At 38.5% G+C, this 8,995-nt stretch overlaps 1 non-coding gene across 1 annotated transcript; it reads left to right on the top strand.

The window, feature by feature from the left end:
* Window positions 1-247: 247 nt before the first annotated feature.
* On the top strand, window positions 248-356 carry LOC132653274 (U6 spliceosomal RNA). The gene has a single exon (XR_009591054.1). It is a non-coding gene; the product is annotated as a U6 spliceosomal RNA (small nuclear RNA).
* Window positions 357-8,995: the final 8,639 nt, after the last annotated feature.

Genomic DNA, 8,995 nt, shown 5'->3' on the forward strand with positions numbered 1-8,995 from the left:
CCTGATAAGCTAGGGTTAGATGGAAGGGGAGGCGGACCTCCCTTAGCAGTGTACTTGGAAAGGGACAGAGAGGAGATGAGGGAAGGAGAGTGGGATTAGGAGGGAATGATGGATTGGCTGGGATACAAAGTAAATAACCAGTGATTAATATTAAAAAAATAAAAATTAAAAAAGTTCTTTATACAACTTATAACAAATTGTACTAAAGATACTTTAAACCGTAAGCTTTTTTGAAAAATGAATTGATATGCTCGCTTTGGCAGCATACATACTAAAAATTGGAGCAACACAGAGAAGATCAGCATGGCCCCTGTACAAGGATAATGGCTCAAGTTTGTGAAGCATGCGGCTGCCTTGTCTGGATGCACTTAGGCCTCATGCGACTGGATGTGCTAGGGTTGGTGCAGCCATGGCGGGGTTGGAGGAAGGCTCCCCTTTTCTGAAGAATAAAGGAGAGTGGGAAGAGGAGGAGAGGAGGGAGGGGGCTGCCTTTGGGACATAAAGTGAGTAAATAAATACATTTAATAAAATAAAAAGAAAAAGAATTGATGTTAATTCAAAATGAGTAAGAATAAAATAGTGGTTGGGTAAAAACAGTTGGAACCAGAAAATAATTGGGTACCCATTGTTTATTCATGGTTTCTTTAATTCACTAAATTAGAATAAAGGAAGAAAGAAAGTGCTAATCTTTGTGTATGTAATTCAATCATCTGTATATGTTGCCATATTAAACTTTACATAACATTAGATATCACATAGAGTGGATGTTGGAAAAGTAATTGCAGCATAAAAATTCACTGACAGTTACCTTTGTATATCCAAACTGCTATATGTTTTAAGCAAAAGAATAAAATAAAAATAAAGTTGGAACAAAAAAAAAGAGTTTTAAAAATAAATAATCAAAATACAACAAACATTTTATTTACTATGCAAAGCCTGCTTTATGCTGAAACATGTTCATATGTCCACATATTTATAAGTTATTGAACATTCTATATTTTATTTTCACTCAGTTAAACTGGAAGGTGCTGCTTAGTAAAATAGTCATGGTACATCTAGCAGTAAGCTTTCAAAGTACCACTAGAAACATTTTCATAACAATCTAATATTATAATGAATTTAAATATTATAATTAATTTTATTTATTTGGTGAAATAATCTTCACAAGTATATTTTCTTATAAGTAATATTGAGACAAAACTATGCAAATTACATAGTGTAAATGGATGTCATAGTAATGCACTGACTTTAAGCACTTCACTGTGTTCTGTTGGCAATAGAAATGACCAACTTCATATAGAAAAAAGAAAAATAAGGCACCACACCCTGAAGTTGTGTGATTCTAATTGGTTTCATTAATATTATTCTCTTTGAATTGTTATACTAACATTAAAAATGATATGGGATAGAGACATTCTGTTTATATCTTGCTTTCCATGGCAATGAGTTTCTGACATTTAAATTTTCTGCTATATTAAATGTGTTGGAAACTCTCATTTCTGTCTGTGTAGATTCATATTTAGCCCAGTTAAGTATTCAGAAAGTACCAGATGGGAACATGACAAAGCTCTATCACCAACTGGAAGAAACCTATGTTGGCCAAATTCAGGACAATTTAAATATCAGAAAGAGTGGTGGTATTGATATATTATTCCATATTGAATTAAATGTTAAATGAAGCAATATTTCATTGCTATATCAAGTACTAGTAATAAATCATTGCTCTAAAAAGTAACACGTAAAACCATAAACAAAATACTTTTGCTGGTAATTTTTATAAATAAAAATTATAAAAATGTGAATTTAAACAGATAATTTTTAAAACACAAATAACCATTTACTTGCTGTGAAGAGAAATTTTTTCTTGATAACACTTTTTTCTTTTTTTTATTAATTACAACTTGTTCACTTTGTATCCCCCCATAAGCCACTACCTCCTCCCCTCCTGATTCCGCCCTCCCTTCCCCTTCTTCACGCATGCCCCTCCCCAAGTCCACTGATGGGGCGTTCCTCCTCTCCTTCCTTCTGATCTTAGTCTATCAGATCACATCAGGAGTGGCTACCTTGTCATCTTCTGTGGCCTGGTAATGCTGCTCCCCCCTCAGGGGGAGATGATCAAAGAGTAGGCCAATCAGATTATGTCACAGGCAGTCTCTCTTCCCATTACTATGTAACCCACTTGGACAATAAACTGCTATGGGCTACATCTGTGCAGGGGTTCTGGGTTATCTTCATGCCTGGTACTTGGTTGGAGTCTGAGTCTCTGGGAAGACCCCTGTGTTCAAATTTTCTGGTTCTGTTGCTATCTTTGTTGAGTTCCTGTCCTCTCCAGCAATTACTATTTCCCACTTCTTACATAAGATTCGATGCATATTACACAACTGTTGGCCATCAGGCTCAGCATTTGCTTTGCTACTCTGCAGGGCAGAGCCTTTCAGAAGCCTTCCATGGTGGGTTTCTAGCTTGTTTCCTGTTTTTTTCTTCTTCTGATGTCCTTCCTCTTTGCCTTTTAGGATGGGGATTGAGTGTTTTAATCAAGGTCCTCTCTCTTGATTAGTTTCTTTAGATGTGCATATTTTAGTAGGTTTATCCTATATTACATGTCTATATGAGTGAGTATATACTGTGTGTGTCTTTCTGCTTCTGGGACAGCTCACTCAGGATGATCCTTTCCAGATCCCACCACTTACATGCAAATTTCATGATTTCTTTATTTTTCATTGCTGAGTAATATTCCATTGTGTAGATGTACCACAATTTCTGCATCCATTCCTCAACTGAGGGACATCTGGGTTGTTTCCAGGTTCTGCTATTACAAATAAAGCTGCTACAAACATGGTTGAGCAAATGTCCTTATTGTGTACTTGAGCCTCTTTTGGAGTTTTTCATCTTAGCCATTGTAATGGGTGTAAGGTGAAATCTCCGAGTCATTTTTATTGGCATTTCCCTGGTAGCAAATGACATTGAGCATTTCTTTAAGTGTTTCTCTGCCATTCGATATTCCTCTACAGAGAATTCTCTGTTTAGCTCTGTTCCCCATTTTTTTTTTTTAATTGGATTGCTTGGTTTGCTGCTTTTCAGCTTTTTTAGTTCTCTATATATACTGGATATTAGCCCTCTGTCAGAAAAAAGGTTTGGTGAAGATTTTTCCCAATCTGTAGGCATTCATTTTGTTTTGATGACGGTGTCCTTTGCTTTATAGAAGCTTTTCAGTTTCATGAGGTCCTATTTATTCATTGTTTCTCTTAGAGCCTGTGCTGTTGGTGTTCTGTTCAGGAAGTTGTCTCCTATAAGAGTGAGTTCTAGGGACTTCCCCACTTTTTCTTCTAACTGATTTAATGTGTCTGGTTTTATGTTGAGGTCTTTGATCTACTTGGATTTTAGTTATTTGCAAGGTGATAAGTATGTGTCTATTTGCATTTTTCTACATGTAGACATCCAGTTAGACCAGCACCATTTGTTGAAGATGCTATCTTTTTTCCATTGTATGGTTTTGGCATCTTTGTCAAAGATCACGTGTCCATAAGTGTGTGGGTTTTTGTCGGGGACTTCTGTTCAGTTCCATTGATTCACAATTCTGATTCTATGCCAGTACCATGCAGGTTTTATTACTGTTGCTCTATAGTACAGCTTAAGATCAGAGATGGAGATACCTCCAGAGGTAATGTAGATACCTCCTTTTATTGTAGAGGATTGTTTTAGCAATTCCGGGTTTCTAGTTATTCCACATGAAGTTGAGAATTTTTCTTTCAAGGTGTGTACAGAATTGTGTTGGTAAATTGATTGGAATTGCATTGAATCTGTAGGTTGCTTTTGGTAAGATGACCATTTTTATTAAGTTAATCGTGCCAAGCCATTAGAATGGGAGATCTTTCCATCTTCTGATATCTTCTAATTCTAGCTTCAGAGACTTGAAATTTTTTTTCATACAATTCTTTGACTTGCTAGGTTAGGGTTACACCAAGGTACATTATGTCATTTGTGGCTATAGTGAAGGGTGTTGTTTCGCTAATTTTTTTCTGAGCTCTTTAGTCTTTTGTATACAGGAGAGCAATTGATTTTTTTGAGATAATTTTGTATCCAGCAATTTTGCTGAAGGTGTTTATCAGCTGTAGGAGTTCTCTGGTAGAATTATGGGGGTCACTCAGGTATACTATCATATCATCTGCAAACAGTGATAATTTGGCTTCTTCCTTTCCATTTGTATCCCCTTAATATCCTTCAACTGTCTTATTGCTCTAGCAAGGACTTCCAGCACTATGTTGAAGAGATATGGAGAGAGTGGGCAGCCTTGTCTTGTCCCTGATTTCAGTGGGATTTCTTTAAGCTCTTCTCGGTTCAGTTTGATGTTGGATATATACTTTCTGTATGTTTAGATATGTTTACTATGTTTAGATATGTGCCTTGTATCCCTGATCTCTCAAAGACTTTAAATATGAATGGATGTTGGATTTTGTCAAATGCTTTTCAGCACCTAAGGGGATTATCATGTGGTTTTTGTTCTTTCAGTTTGTTAATATGGTGGATGACATTGATGGATTTCCATATATTGAACAACCCCTGCATACCTGGGATGGAGCCTACTTGGTCATAGTGGATGATATCTTTGGTGAGTTCTTTTATTCGGTTTGCAAGTATTTTGTTGAGTATTTTTGCATCGATGTTCATAAGGGAGATTGTCCTGAAATTCTCTTTCTTTGTTGAGTCTTTGTGAGGTTTAGGTACCAAGGTAACTGTGGCTTCATAGAATGAGTTTGGTAGTATTCCTTCTGTTTCTATTTTGTGGAATAGTTTGAAGATAATTGGTGTTAGCTCTTCTTTGAAGTTCTGGTAGAAGTCTGTGCTGAAACCATGTGTTCCTGGGCTTTTTTTGGATGGGAGACTTTTCGATGACCGCTTCTATTTCCTTGGGGATATAGGACAATTTAATTGATTTACCTGGTACTGATTCAACTTTGGTAAGTCAAACTGATCAAGAAAATTGTCCATTTCATTTAGATTTTTCAATTTTGTGGCATATAGACTTTTGAAGTAAGTCCTAATGATTGTTTGGATTTCTGCAGTGTCTGTAGTTATGTCCCCCTTTTCATTTCTGATTTTGTTGATTTGGATAATGTCTCTCTGCCTTTTAGTTAGTTTGGCTAACAGTTTATCTATCTTGTTGATTTTCTCAAAGAATCAGCTTTTGGTTTCCTTGATTCTTTGAATTGTTTTATTTGTTTCTAATTGATTGATTTCAGCCCTGAGTTTGATTATTTCCAGCCATCTACTCCTCTTTGGTGTGTTTGATTCTTCTTTTTCTAGGGTTTTCAGGTGAGCAATTAAGTTGATTGAATGAGCTGTCCTAAATTTCTTCTTGAATGCACTTAGTGCTAAGAACTTTCCTCTTTAGCACTGCTCTCATTGTATCCCATAAGTTTGGGTATGTTGTGCCTTCATTTTCATCGAATTCTAGGAAGACATTAAGTTCTTTCTTTCTTTATTCCCTGACCCAGCTGTTATTTTGTAGCAAGTTGTTCAATTTCTATATATGTGTAGGCTTTTTGCTATTTCTGTTGTGGTTGAGGTCCAGCTTTATTCTATGGTGATAAGATAGGATACAAAGGATTATTTCAATCTTCCTGTATCTGTTGAGGCTCACTTTGTGACCCACCATATAATCTATTTTGGAGAAGGTTCCATGAGGTGCTGAGAAGAAGATAAATTCTTTTGTGTTTGGGTGTAAAGTTCTGTAAATGTCTGTTAGGTCCATTTGACCCATGATCTCTGTTAGATACATTGTTTCTTTGTTTAATTTCTGTTTCGTTGACCTGTCTTTTGTTGAGAGTGGGGTGTTGAAGTCTCCCACTATTAATGGGTGATGATCTATGTGTGGTTTAAGCTTTATCAATATTTCTTTTACAATTGTGGGTGCCCTTGTATTTGGGGCATAGATGTTCAGGATTTTGATGTCTTCCTGGTACAATTTTCCCTTGATGAGTATGAAGTGTCCTTCCCCATCACTTTTTATTTAATTTGGTTGAAGGTCTATTTTATCAGATTTTAGAATGGCTACTCCTGCTTGCTTCTTGGGTCCATTTGCTTGGAAAGCTGTCTTCTAACCCTTTATCCTCAGGTAATGTCTATCTTTGTGACTTAGGTATGTTTCTTGTATGCAACAGATTGCTGTATCTTGTTTATAGATCCATTCTGTTAGTCTGTGTCTTTTTATTGGAGAATTGAGTCCATTGATGTTGAGAGAGATTAATGACCAGTGGATGTTAGATCCTTTGACTTTGATGTTGCCTGTGGTCATAAGGTTGTGTGCTTGGATGCTTATTGTTTTACTGTAGTGAGGTTAATTATTTCCTGTGTTTCCTTGAAAGTAGCAAGTTTTCTTGGGTTGTATTTTCCCTTCTACTGTCTTGTAACCCTAGATTTGTGTGTAGGTATTGTTGAAATTTGTTTTTGTCATTGAATATCTTGTTATCTCTGTCTATGAGGACTGAGAGTTTTGTTGGGTATAGTAGCCTATGCTGACATCTGTGTTCTCTTAGGGTCTGCATGATATCTGTCCAGGCCCTTCTGGCTTTCATAATCTCTGTTGAAAAGTGAAGTGTGATTCTAATGGGTTTGCCATTATATGTTACTTGGCCTTTTTCCCTTGCAGCTTTTAGTGATTTTTCTTTGTTATGTATGCTTACTGTTTTGATTATTACGTAGTGGGAGGATTTTCTTTTCTGGTCTAGTTTATTGGGTGTTCCTTAGGCCTCCTGTATTCTCATTGGCCTCTCCTTTAAGTTGGAGAAATTTTCTTCAATGATTTTGTTGAAAATATTTTCTGGGCCTTGGAGCAGGGAATCTTCTTTTTCCTCTATTCTTATTATTCTTAGGTTTTGTTTTTTTATGTTTCTTGGATTTCTTGGACACTCTGTGTCAGGAATTTTTTGTATTTAACATTTTCTTTGACAGATACATCAATTTCTTCCATGTATCTTCTACTCCTGAGATTCTTTCTTCCATCTCTTGTAGTCTATTAGTTATGCTTACTCTGTAGTTCCTGTTCTCTTCCCAAAGTTTTTCTTTCCACAATTTCTTCAATTTGTGTTTTCTTTAATTTTTCCAATTCTATCTTCATGTCTTGAGCCATTTATTTGATTTCCTTCACCTGTCTGACTGTATTTTCCTGTTTTTCCTTCAATTCATTCAGCTGTTTGTTTGAACAATCCTCTGTTTCTTTTATTTCTTTCAGTGACTTAAGTATTTCCACAAACTCTTTGGTTGCAACTTCTTGTATTTCTTCACAGATGCCCATAATCTGTTTTTCTTTATTTTCTTCTATTTCTTTATGGATGGCCATAATCTGTTTATTTTTCTCTTTCTGTATTTCTTTATGGATGGCCATAATCTCTTTGTTTTTCTCTTCTTGTATTTCTTTATGGATGGCCATAATGTGCTTGTTTCTTTCTCCATTTCTTTATGGATGGACATAATCTGCTTGTTTTTATCTTCCTCCATTTCTTTATGCATGGCCATAATCTTGTTGAGTTTATCTTCTTCTAGGTCTTTACACATTTTATTTCTTTCTTCTGTTATCCTCTTCATGAGCATAGATGTTAAGTCATCTTCTTGAATTTCATTTATGCTGGGGTGTCCAGGGCTACTTGCCCCTGGATAACTGGGTTCTGGAGATATTGTTCTGTCTTTTGTTGGTTGAGCTTTTATGCTGGCCTCTACCCATTGGGCCATTGTAGGTGCTTGGAGTTAGTTTCTGTTGGTTCCTGGAATCCTGTGGTGGAGAGAATCTTCTTGGCAGGAAGATGGTTTTTCCTGAAGGAAGCCTCCTCAGCTTTTTGTGTATAGTCACTGTATGGCTGGTGTTTTTCAGGAGTTGCCACAGCTCACCTCAGGCATAGAGACCTGAGTGGTAACTGTGGTCCTTGTTAGTTGAGAGGGCTCTCCTCTCACCCAGAGAAGTCCTGGAGACAGCTGCCCTGCTTCTGGGCTGTAAATTTTGTGTGTTGTTGCTGTAACCTGTGTGTCCCATGGTTTGGTCAGTTTTGTTAGGGATACCTGGTTGCCCCTTGGAGCAGTATCTGGGGGCTGATCTCAGGGATCCAGGGCTTTTTTAAGTCTGAAGTTGGAGCTCTTTGCACCAGTACCCAAGCAGTAATCTGTGGCAGGTTAGTACTGCTCTCCTGTTAACAGCTGGAAATCTGGTGCACAGCAGGTTCCTGGGTTGGGCCAGTCTGCGGGACCTTTTCTGGGGATATACTGGGTGGCCTAAGTCCTTCCCCTTTACTTCGTTCCCTGTGAGGATTTCTCCTGACAGTGACTCCAAGTCTCTGGTGTCCTGGGGCACACAGTTCTATCCATGAGGAATAGCTGGTACAAAGCAGGTTTCTGTCTGCTAGTCAGCGGGACATTTTGCAGGGATATACTGCATGACCTAATTCGGGTCCCTGTTTCCTTCCTTCCCTTTAGGGTTTACTCCTGACAGGGACTCCCAGTCCCTGTTGCCCTGGGGCACACACCTCTGCCTGTGCCAGAGAGCTGAGTGCCCAACAACTCTCTGTGCTCCCAGCTTGGGCCCAGTTCTGTGATGGTGGCTCATACCCTATGGTCTGTGAGACCTTCCCCAGGCAAAGCCTGCGTGGCCCAAGTCAGCACTGTTTCCTTCCTTCCCTGTGGGGTTTTCTCCCGACAGGGACTCTCAGTCTCTGTTGTTCTGGGGCGCACAGCTCAGTCTGTGCCAGAGAGCTGGGTGGACAGGCACTCTCCTTGTTGGTGGCTTGAGCCCGGTTCAGTGATGGCAGCTCGTACCCACTGGTCTTCCAGACTTTTTCCAGGGAAAGACTGGGTGACCCGTGGGCAGTCCCGCTGCCTTCCTTCCCCGTGGGCTTTTCTCATGACTGAGACTCCCAGTCTCTGGTGTTTTTGTGCCCACTGTTCAGCCTTGGAAGGTGACCGGGACAAGCAGACATGTGGCTCTGGTCCGGCAACCTAGTGCCTGTGG

The sequence above is a fragment of the Meriones unguiculatus genome, chromosome 3 (assembly GCF_030254825.1).
Source record: "Meriones unguiculatus strain TT.TT164.6M chromosome 3, Bangor_MerUng_6.1, whole genome shotgun sequence".
NCBI lineage: Eukaryota > Metazoa > Chordata > Mammalia > Rodentia > Muridae > Meriones > Meriones unguiculatus.